Source organism: Pleurodeles waltl, chromosome 5 (assembly GCF_031143425.1).
Source record: "Pleurodeles waltl isolate 20211129_DDA chromosome 5, aPleWal1.hap1.20221129, whole genome shotgun sequence".
Classification (NCBI taxonomy): domain Eukaryota; kingdom Metazoa; phylum Chordata; class Amphibia; order Caudata; family Salamandridae; genus Pleurodeles; species Pleurodeles waltl.
In genome coordinates this window covers 1668134858-1668146992 of record NC_090444.1, presented here as the reverse complement: position 1 = coordinate 1668146992, position 12135 = coordinate 1668134858, and positions in this window count along the sequence as shown.

Here is a 12135-nt window from a genome sequence, read left to right as displayed (position 1 = left end):
TACTATGAGAGTGGTCAGCTTCTAAGATGACCTGCAGGGCTATAGTAAAGGGGGCAAGCTCTGGGGTGGTCCAAAGACACCACCAATACAAGAGGGGATGTAGGCATGCTTTGTGGTCAATGCGTTTCATGCCTAGGTATTTAAAAATGGGGAACAGTGGAGAACTTGGCGGGAGAGACACTAGATTTCTTAAGAAATTATTTTCAGAAATCTTTATTTCTTGGGCTTTGGCATAGCCCCAAAGTTCAGCCCTGTAGAGGGCTGAACTTACTGACTTGGTTTCATATATCCCGATTGCGGGCGTATTGGTTTAGTATGTGAGAAGTTAAAGTCCTTTATTAAGACCCCCGCTGTTTGCTTTACCTTCAATACTTGCTTTGCAATATGTGATTTCCAAGACATTTTCTCAGTTAAAATTATGCCCAGGTTACTAAAAGTCCCAACCTCTTCAAGTGGAGTTCCCTCAAGAGTAAACTTTCCTCTAAATGATCTGTGTGGATTAAGTGTCATCAATTTCGTTTTAGAAGCATTGATTTCAAGTCCCCTTGTGGCCCAAAATACCTCAAAACACACAAGGAGTTTACGTAATCCACTTGGGGTCTTGGATATCAAGAATGTGTCGTCTGCAAAGAGCAAGACCGGAATTTTCTGTGTGCCTAGCAATGGTGCGTCAGCATCCAGTCTGAGTGAAGAGGGGACAATATCATTTATGTATAGGGAGACAGGGTGGGGGCAAGGACACACCCTTGCCGCACACCCCTTGACACCTGAATCTTATTGTCCCACCTGACACGTGCATAGTTACCCTCATGGAGCCGAGTTAGTAATACAAGAATGTGGTTTGGGATTCCCATTAGGGAAAGAACTTCCCACAATTTGTTACGGGGTACTAAATTGAATGCGGATTTCAAGTCCACAAAAGCAACATACAGGTTCCCTTTACCAATAAAAACAGTTTTACAGTATAAGAGCAGAAACCTGAGGGCTTGCTCAAAGGTAGATATTTTTTCCCAAAAACCTGCCTTGAGGGGACTAATGATGTTGCATTCCATCATCCAGTCTTGAATATTGCCCAGGAGGCAATGACAGAACACTCTCTGCACACAGTCTATTAAGCTAATTGGCCTATAATTACTGTGGAGGCTTCTGTCGCCCTTTTTGGAAATTGGGACAACAATGGTCCCCTCCCAAGACTCAGGGATTGGTGCCCCAGATGCTATTACATTCTCTATGATGGTGATATATCTTGACCAGATTGCTATATCGGTTAAAAATAGGTCTGTTGGAACACCATCCACACCAGGTGCCCTACCACACTTTAGAGAACCTAAAGAATATTCTGTGTTCTAGCTTCAAGGCCCCAGGAACTGGATAGGGCACCACTTGGCAGGGCAGGTGTCTCAGCAGAGAGTCCAGGTGCTGGCAGGGGAAGTCTTTGATGGCCCTGAGACTTCAACAACAGAAGGCAAGCTCAGGACATGCCCTTGGAGATTTCTTCATAAGCAGGAATGCACAACAAAGTCCAGTGTTTGTCCCCTTGCACAGACAGAAGCAGCAACTGCAGGATAGCTCCACAAAGCACAGTCACAGGCAGGGCAGCACTTCTCATCAGCTCTTCAGCTCTTCTCCAGGCAGAGGTTCCTCTTGATTTCCAGAAGTGATCTAATTTTCAGGGGTTTGGGTGTCCTTCTTATACTCATTTTGGCCTTTGAAGTAGGCCTACTTCAAAGGAAAGTCTCTCTTGTTTGTGAGATCCTGCCTTGCCCAGGCCAGGCCCCAGACACACATCAGGGGGTTGGAGACTGCATTGTGTGAGGGCAGGCACAGCCCTTTCAGGTGTAAGTGACCAATTCTCTCCTCCCTCCTAGCACAGATGGCTCATTAGGATATACAGGCTACACCCCAGCTCCCTTTGTGTCACTGTCTAGAGAGAGGTGCAAACAGCCCAACTGTCAAACTAACCCAGACAAGGAATCCGCAAACAGGCAGAGTCACAGAATGGTTTAAGCAAGAAAATGCCCACTTTCTAAAAGTGGCATGTTCAAACACACATCGCAAAACCAACTTTACTAAAAGATTACTTTTTAGATTGTGAGCTCAGAGACCCCAAACTTCACATGTCTATCTGCTTCCAAAGGGAATCTACGCTTTAATCATAATTAAAGGCAACCCCCATGTTAATCTATGAGAGAGATAGGCCTTGCAACAGTGACAACCGAATTTTGCTGTATTTCACTGTCAGGCCATATAAAACACATTAGTAAATGTCCTACCTTAACCATACACTGCACCCTGCCCATGGGGCTACCTAGGGCCTACCTTAGGGGTGTCTTACATGTAAGAAAAGGGAAGGTTTAGGCCTGGCAAGTGGGTACACTTGCCAAGTCAAATTGGCAGTTTAAAACTGCACACACAGACATTGCAGTGGCAAGTCTGAGACATGATTACAGGGCTACTAATGCGAGTGCCGCACCCAGAGCTGTAGGCTCACTACTAGCATTAAATTTACAGGCCCTGGGCACCTCTAGTGCACTGTACTAGGGACTTACTAGCAAATCAAATATGCCAATCATGGAAATCCAATTACACATACATTTTACATAGGAGTACTTGCACTTTAGCACTGGGCAGCAGTGGTAAAGTGCCGAGAGTAACAAAAACAGCAAAAACAGAGTCCAGCACACATCAACAACCAGGGAAACACAGGCAAAAAGTTAGGGGAGACCACGCCAAGGTTGCCAAGTCTAACAGTAATCTACAGCCAAATTTGTTGACCTTTTGGCAGAAAGCTCCACCAACAGCCCCAGACAATCCCCGCCCCCATAGAAAACAGCAGGTCCCTTTTGTAGGATCATTAATCAGCATCATCTGTGATTGCAAATTTCATGGTGCATGTGTATGGAAGAAGAAATTGCAGTCTTCAACTCAAATATAACATAACTGCACTTCATTTTGAGTTTTACAAATTTACTCCATTCAAATGAGGTGGGTATAATCAGTGGACCTGTGTATTGTGAACCACCTATAGTCATCTGCCATGTTGGCAAACATCACAATGCATTCTGGGGATTGTAGTTTCACTTTTGATCTCATTGCTCTGTGTTAAAAGTAACAAGTGTAAAAAGTGATGTTGGGAAACCAGGAGTCCTGTGAATAAGTGGTGTATGACTGAGTGAAAGTGTTATTTGTCGTATATGGACACATCATTGTTATATAAAGTGTGTCTGAAAGAGGCAAATGCATGATATTTGTTATGAAGTGCCCTTACCCACTGACATACATACAAGGATGCTGTCCCTGGCAAAATATTAATGACACATAATACATTGTGGGCACCCATGGCATGATGCTCACTCCTGGTAAGATGCTGAAACTGACAATCTGTTGCTACCGTCTGGTAGATTTTGAGCATGAATTGATGTGTAAAAATGCTTGAATTATGGTGGTAATTCATGTCAGTCAGTCAGATGTTTTTTTCAGAAAACCTGCCTGGAGGGGACAAATGATGTTACGTTACATCATCAAGTCTTGAATATTGCCCAGGAGGCAATGACAGAACACTTTCTGCACACAGTCTATTAAGCTAATTAATTGGCCTATAATTACTGGGGAAGCTTCTGTTGCCCTTTTTGAAAATTGGGACAACAATGGTCCCCTTCCAAGACTCAGGGATTGGCGCCCCAGATGCTATTGCATTCGCTATGATGGTGATATATCTTGACCAGATTGCTATATTGCTATATCGGTTAAAAATAGGTCTGCTGGAACACCATCCACACCAGGTGCCCTATCACACTTTAGAGAACCTAAAAAATATTCTATGTCTGCTTGGGAAAATAGTTGCAACACTGGAGGGGTGCGTGTTAGAGTAATATTTGAGCAAGTGTCCTTCTGTCGAGAGGTAGGACTATCATGGTTGTAAGAGTACAACCCACTAAAGTGGTCTACCCAGTCCTTTGCTGCAATATTAGTTGTAATGTTCAATTCGCTGTTTGCAGGGCCTCGTTCTGCCAGGGACCAAAATGAGCTGAAGTTCCTCTCTTGTGCAGCGTCACTAAGAGCAGCCCACTGCTTGTCGTCTTGTTCACGTTTAGCTTTGTCGATAGCTGATTTGTAAGACTATCTGGCTGAGCTAATTGCATTTACATCCTTAGATTTAATGGCTTGGATTAAATGCTTGCTTGAGGAGCAGCACTATTTGTTAAACCAGCAATGCCTGCCCTTGAGCTTTTTACCATCAGAGGCTATGTCAGCTGAGAAGAGGACCGCAATACCCCTAAAACATGAGGTGTGAGTTAAGCTTATTTCCCCGTAGGGGATTGCAGAGCCCACCTCTAGGCCCATTAATGTGGTCCTCAAGGTGTTGTTATCAGCGTCGATGAGTGTAGGTCGAGCCAGAACCTGGTTCCACTTTAGGTGGCGTTTGTCATTAACCAGACTGATTCCCATTGGTGCTTTAACTGAGGTGTTGATCATGGACAGGTGGTTGCACAAAGCTGACAAGTGGACTAAGAGAGGATTATGGTCACTTTCAGATCTCTCAATAACCATCATGTCAATGACTAAAGGCCATCATCTTATGTCGACTAGACAATAATCAATTCTACTGGTGTGTTTGATTTTGTTATACGTCTGACAACCCTTTACGTCTGATTTGGTCCTGCTATTGAGTGCCCTAAGTCAAAATTCAGTAGTCAATGATTTTACTTGAACAGCAACTTGTGACCGCCTTTTAATGGGCGGAATATTCAGGGCAGGGATAGACCATACCTGATCCTCCTCGTGGGTGGACCCAAGATCATCCCAGTCAAGAGGTTCAAATGTGACGTTAAAGTCACCTGCCACAATAATTTTGTAATGCAGGGGACAGTTTTGCAAAAATGCCTTCAGAATGCAGGGGGTTTTGGATGTTAAAAATAATCACAACTGAATCAGCCCCAAATTATAGGCGGAGACCTAGCAGGTTGGGGGAATCAATGGATAGCTGTGATATACAGCAGTTTAGTGATGTTCTAATCCAAATGGCTAGACCTCCAGAGGGCCTGCCCCTGGTACTGGGCAGAGCAGGAATATAAAAGTTGGAATAGCCAGTTCGAAAGAGTGGGTCGGTCAACCATGTCTCTTGAAGAAGACATATGTCGTATCCCTCCATAAAGGAGGTAAAGGACGGGAGGGGGAGGATAGATCTCAGACCTGCCACATTCCATGAGACAAGTCATACCCCAGTGGTTGGATGGACAGCCCTGTCCACTGACATATTTGAGGGTTTGGTTATCAGAGGTTGGTTTAACAGGTGAGGTTGCTTGGGAGGAGAGGGGTCATCATCACTTTTGTCCAGCGAATCCTGTATCGAGTAATGATAACCATCTGTTGGACCTGACCTGGTCCATGGTGCAGTATTCCCATGCTTTGCTGTCTGTTCCTGGATTAATAAGTGAGATTCATAGGGGAAAGAGTGTACAATGTTATCACGGCTATGCAATGGGTCACGGGTGGTCTGGTGGAATCTGTAAGGAGAAGAAACGTGAGTGCTTACGGAGGCAATATTGGGGACTACAGCCAGACTAGAGACAGTTGTTTCAGGTAAGTCAAATGGAAGTTCAACATGTATTTCAGATGATGCTTTAAGTTAATCATTCTCGCTAACAGCAGATGGATTACCTGTTGGGCAGTGGATGGGATGAGCCCTACAGTATATAGGTGGACTAGGATATTTAAACTTGATTCAGGATTGCCCTGGAGCATTTGTCCTTGCATCTAGGGCCACCAGGTTGTCCACCATACTCCTATCCCTAAATGTCAACTGTAGAATGTCAAAGTGTGTGCCTAGGTCGGGCCTTCTTACTGCATCAATTATATCCTCAAGTATTACAGAGTAACAGCCTCTTACGTGGCGAATCCAAAGAATCGCCTTGTTTCTGGTGGAATCTCCCCCTTTTCTTTGTGCCAGTGGGTGTAGCTTGGGAACATTGACCATTAGAACAGTCCTTGTAGATTGGAGTCGGTCAATGACAGGTTGTGCAGTGTATTTAGGGACAGCATTGCTTGTGGATTTTGTAGTTTGATAGCAGGCATCAAATGCTTTCCCTGTGCCTAAGCTATTGGGTGGGGGGGCTGATCGGATTTCTTGATCCTAGCATCAGCTAGGGGTTGGTCAGCACAACTGTTTGCTAGCGTTGTGGGCGATTTCATCATGGTACCTGAACGGTTTGGCATTGGGTTGCGGTAATGATTTATGGAGGTCATTATGTCTGGAGAAATTAGCTGCTTAACTATTGCAATTAAGGAATTAACCATAGACTTAAGTTCTGACACCTCCCTCTTTAAGTCTTGTATGCATAACATGTGCTGTGCAATTGACTGGGCTGAGTGCTCATTTACATCTACATCTGCTGACTCACCCACCCTGATGCCTGGGTCAGGGTCGTCCTGTGACTCTGAGATATTTACTAAAGGGGTAAAGCGGGTGATAACTGAATAGGGTCGCTGGGATCAGTTGCAGCCTTATCCGCTGATAATGGGGAAGTGTGGGTGATGACTTCCCTAACCTCCCCCTGGCCTGTGGAGGTTATAGCCTGTTTTACAAATATGTCAGCAATTTTCTTGTGACCAGCACCCTTCCTGACTGGGGAGCACTCTCCCCCAGTTCCGTTGGGGCCGCTGTCCGGGGAGGAAGTTAAGATTCCTTCGCATTCGTCAAGAAGGTTGTCAATTCTGTCCATAACACAGTTATTGGCTGCATGCTTATGTCTTTTCCGCTTAGTTTTTAACACCTGCCCCACCCTCTATTGCTTTCCTTTTGCCCGTTGAAACTGTAATTGATGGATAAGTGTTCTATAAAAAGTTAGTTCAATGATACACCTACAAGAAGATACAATAGTGGCAAGAGTCAACAGTGCCTGCTTAGAAAAATGTTATGAAGGAGGTCCAGCCCAGCCTCCTCTGGGCTACGACGGGCGTGTACAGGCCCGCCCTTGGTCCGCGCTTTGCCCGGGCGCGGCTTGCGCACGTCCCGCACCACAAAGTGCCCCCACATGCTATATAGCGCTCGTTGGTCTGGTCAAGTGGATGCAGGTGCTGGTAAGATGGCCGCTTCCTGGGGCCACAAAGCAGTCTGGGATATGTAGTCCCTTTCACAGTTCCAGGCGCATCGCACGCCGTGAAGTGCCCCCACGGGCTATATAGCGCTCGTTGGTCTGGTCAAGTGGATGCAGGTGCTGGTAAGATGGCCGCCTCCTGAGGCCACAAAGCAGTCTGGGAGATGTAGTCCCTTTCACAGTTCCAGGTGCGTCTCACGCTGCAAAGGGCCCCCACGCGCTATATAGCGCTCGTTGGTCTGATCGAGTGAAGGCAGGTGCTGGTAAGATGGCCGCCTCCTGGGGCCACAAAACAGTCTGGGATATGTAGTCTCTTTCACTGTTCCAAGCACGTCCCGCACCGCAAAGTGCCCCCACACGCTACATAGCGATCGTTGGTCTGGTCAAGTGGATGCAGGTGCTGGTAAGATGGCCGCCTCCTGGGGCCACAAAGCAGTCTGGGATAGGTAGTCCCTTTTACAGTTCCAGGCGCGTAATTCATGTCTTATTGTGGGTATCCCAGGCATAATGATACCCACCTTTGCTATGATAACCATAGAATAAGCCCTCCAGGGCTCTCATTGGATGCACTAAGAGACTAACAGGATATCAGGCATAGGCCAAAAGCGGTGTTCAGTCCCGATCCAGTTGCCAGTGGGTAGATGGGTGCTTCCAGGAAACGGTCTCTTGTAGCTTGTTGTGTCCCTTTACCATGAATGGGTGGTCATCCTTATGACCCTTGGAGTCCACTTCTTTGTCCTGGGGGCAAGAAGTAACAGGCCCAGTCCTTTAAGGCTCCTCTCAGGTCTGAGACAACAGCTCTGATCTTTTTGTGTTCTTCCTTATGGCCAGGAGTGTTCTGATGTGGGTGTCTGGAGATACCACATTTATATTGGCACTAACCAGTAGGTGGGAATGACTCCTGGGCACGCACTAACCAGTGGGGTAAAGGTTCATGGGCCAGCCCTACACAAATTGGGCTTTTCAAGATGGCAAATGTCACTCTAGAATTGTGTGTGTATGGGGGGGTGTACTATGTTATTCCTAGTATCCGTCCACATCCTACACTACAATCCAGTTTGAAGCAGCCATTATACCCACAATAGGTCCCGAGGCAGATGTTGGGTGGGATGAAAGTAGGGTGCTTCAGCAGCCAGAGAATAGATACACAGAAATTATCTTGGCATCCTGTTCCCTTCCTTTCAAGTGCACCCCAAGATTTATATGTAAAACCCAAAGACTGAAATCTAGTGTGACCAAGCAGGATCCTTCAGTATAAGAATTGTCTTGGCATTCTGTTCTCTCCCTTTCAAATGTTACATATGGTTCAGCAGACCTGCTAGGCAGGATTTGGCAGGTGCCTAGACCCAGCCCTGCATATTCTGTGAGGTTCAGAGGAGTCATCTCTAACCATTCAGGTCAGCTTATTCTTTGCTGCTGGGAGGCACTACACACCTTTTCACACCTATGCATATGCTAATTACTGGCTGGGAGAAGGTGGAAAGCAAATGCACGTTGATCTCCGGGAACTTCAGACAAGGAAAAGGTAACCTTCTAAAAGTTACTTTTCCTTAGTGTTTATTCGAATTCCAACTTCACCATTGAATTGGACTTTAATAACTATAAGGATAGCTGTTTAATTATTTTCTAGCTAGTCCTATTCCCAAGGCACAGTATTAAAATTGTAATCTGTACTTTATTTTTCTACATAGGACAGCCAGGACTGACACCGTGAAAAATACACATTAACATGAAAGTTATACATGCCCTGTTTTCTAATTCAATGCACCTTATCCTGTGGGTTACAAGGCCTACAAAAGGGTGACATTAATATTCAAAGGGGTGGAGTTATCTGTCAAAAGGGTTTAGTTTGACAGGCCAAATTATAGTCTTTACACTGCTACAGGCAGGCTACATAGGGTAGAACTGAAGCCATGTTTGCACTGCCATTATAGTGCATGGAAAAATACGTTCTACTGTCCTCTTGCATTTAACTTCCTAACTGTGGGCACACATTGAACCATTTGTTTGGGTCTTATAGATAAGATAAATAAATATGCTAATTAGGAGTATGTCAATTCAATCATGCTTGAAGGGGGGCACAGGCACTTTACTAATGGTTAGCAGTTGCAAACTACACAGAGTTCTAAAACCAGCAAAAATATAGGGCCCAGCAAATAGTGAAAAATCCAAGGGTGATCAAGCAGAAAAGGCAGATTTCCTATACTGCTTATTTATTTGCTTTTATGATTGTTTTGAATGAGAATAATTCCAAAGTGTTAAAAATATAGCAATGTTGGAACATAAGCAGCAGAGCTATATAAATTCTACAGATTCATGAAGGAATGCTACTGCTCAATTACACAGAGATCTAAGGCAAAAAGCAGACAGGTTACTTCAGTCTTACATCCCCAAGCAACAGTAGTGCTATCATAAAAGTCTTAATAATGAAGATGATGAAACGTCTTGCAAAAGTTTTTAAATAGCTGCCAATGCAATTAGTGGCCCTAAGTCCCAACGAACCAAAATCAGCAATAGCCCTCCTAAACTCTTGAACTCATGCTCTTTAATGTGATCCTTAAATAGAATGTTGAAATGTAGTTATTTTGACCTTGCCAGTTTCTGGAAACAAGAGACATTTCACCACACAATTCAAAGATTTCATCTTGGCTAAACAGACATTTCTTCAAACATAGGTTTTTCTTTGTAAAAGACAGCATTTTTTCTTGTCCTGGAATGGCAGATTTCAATGTTTTGTAAATACGTTTTTCACCCCAGACATCAGTTTGTCATTTTCTCCCAGCACAATTGTCTCACATGGGTTCTGTCTTAAGTGTTCATTATCATCCTCCTCCCCATCTTCATCAGTAGCAGGGATGTTCATCACCTGGCAGGGATTTTCACTACCATTATGCCAGGGACAACAAATATTATGTCAAGACAGGCCCCAATCAAGGCACAGCAATATTAGGCGAGGGGTAGTCAGGATATCTTCAGGAATGGCGACAGTATATCAGGGGTGCAGCACTTGTATGAAAGGTATAGCCAGATTGACACTACTAGGCCAAGGATGGCCCGGAAATCATCATAGATGGCCAAAATGTGTCAAGGATGAGTCACTTATATGCCAGGAATATGCAGAATTTGCTAGGATGTGCTGCCATTATGCCAAGACTAACCATAATTTCACAAACAAGCCCACAGTATGTCAAGAATGCGGCACTAGCATGTCAACACTAGCCACAATGGCACTCCAGGCATAGATATATTGCAACAATAATAATAAAAATGCAAATCATTGGCAACTTTTATACCATAAAGATCAAGAATGTCACGAAGATTGACCACAATACTGCATGTATTTGCCACTAATATGCAATGGAAGGTCCTGTATATGCCACTGATGGATTTCTGTTACACCAGGATAGCCAAAATGACACAAGAATGCCCACAATACGTTATGAACCCTCACCTGCTTTCATCGGCTGACTGTCTGAAGAGTCTAGAGTCCTTGTAAATGTGCACATTTTGGTAAAAGTTGCCTGTTCTGAACACTGCCTCAAAGACGCACACATGGCATGTGATTGAGGCAATCCTGTACTCACCCACTGTTGCATGCCCAGTGTATGTCTGTAAATTGCACTGCTGCTCTCCTGCCGAAGTAGTGAACTTTGACAAGAACATATCACTATGGGGCTCTACCTGGCGGCCGATCTTGAACCCACACTGAACCCCAGCAGCCATGGCAAGAACCGGAGAATCATCACTGATAATAAAGTGGACATGACCGCAAATGTCAATGATGTTGCTGCATGCTGCTTCCACACCCGGAAGATGCTGTGGAAGATTTTCAAATGGCTCCAGAAAAATCATCACCCATGACCTCGCCACCAGCAAACTGGACCATGATTTGAAATTTCTAAAGTTCATGAATGCCCTTGAGTGTCTTGGCACTAACATTTCCCTGAGACAAAACCTGAGAGCTGTAAAAGACCAAGCAACTCACCAGAAGACTAACAATCATCCTGAACTCGCCAGACTCATCCTAAACCTCCCACGTCGAGCACACATCACACCACAGCTTAGGGAGCTCCACCGGCTCTGGATACACAAATGCACTCAGTGCAAACTCCTCACTCACAAAATCAAGAAATTACACAACATAGGCTCCACCCACCTGAACAGCAGCATCTCCGTCCACCAGCCACTCAGACACCTCTGGTCTGCCGGACTCCTACGCGTTCACATCCCACTCATACACAGAGACGAACACAGAGCCAGGTGTTGGGTTCTTATGTCGAGTCCCCCGTGCGAGTCTTCCGTGCGTTCTGGAATTCCTGCACGAGACTCGACATAAGAGAACGGGGCAGGAGAACGGTTGGGACGGCATCTGTGGTGGATCTGTTTGTATGCTGTCCTGCATTATTTTCAGAATAAATTTATCTTGAAAGCCCAGACTCTTCATTGGCGACGAGGGACAGCAGGACAGCTTGTGCCCACGTGTGCGCTTCATCTGTGTTTCGACGCCGTAGCTGCTTTCCTTCAGGCACCAGTTTGGACGGATGACTTCTGTTCCGGACTTCGCGGTTCCGGACTTCGTGGCTTTGCGGTTTTGCTCTGCTGGCCTCAGCGTTTCTGCTGTGTTTCTGCCTGTTGATTTTAGGGCAGATCTTTCGAGGAGTGGTGCGTTGGTGGCGCGTGTTGACTTACACGTGCGCACTTCATTTTGTCGTCACTGCCCTGCGCTGGAATGCTTCCTGTTCCTTAGCAACTGGGACGCTTTCACTTTGGTTCCTCCGCAGTGAATCGCATTCATTTGGCAATGGAATTTCTTTTCATCAGCGATTAAACTGTTTGTGTCTTCAAGACTTCTCTTCAGCTGTGATACGCTCATCTTATGCTAGCGTATCATTCGGAGTCTTCTGTTGGGGCAGTTTTTATGTTCTACATAATTCTTTGCCCATTTCAACGGTGATACGCACACCCTTTTTGCGTGTCATCCCTTTAGTAACTATTTTTAGCGTTACCACTATCACATTAGTTGAACTTACAACTAACT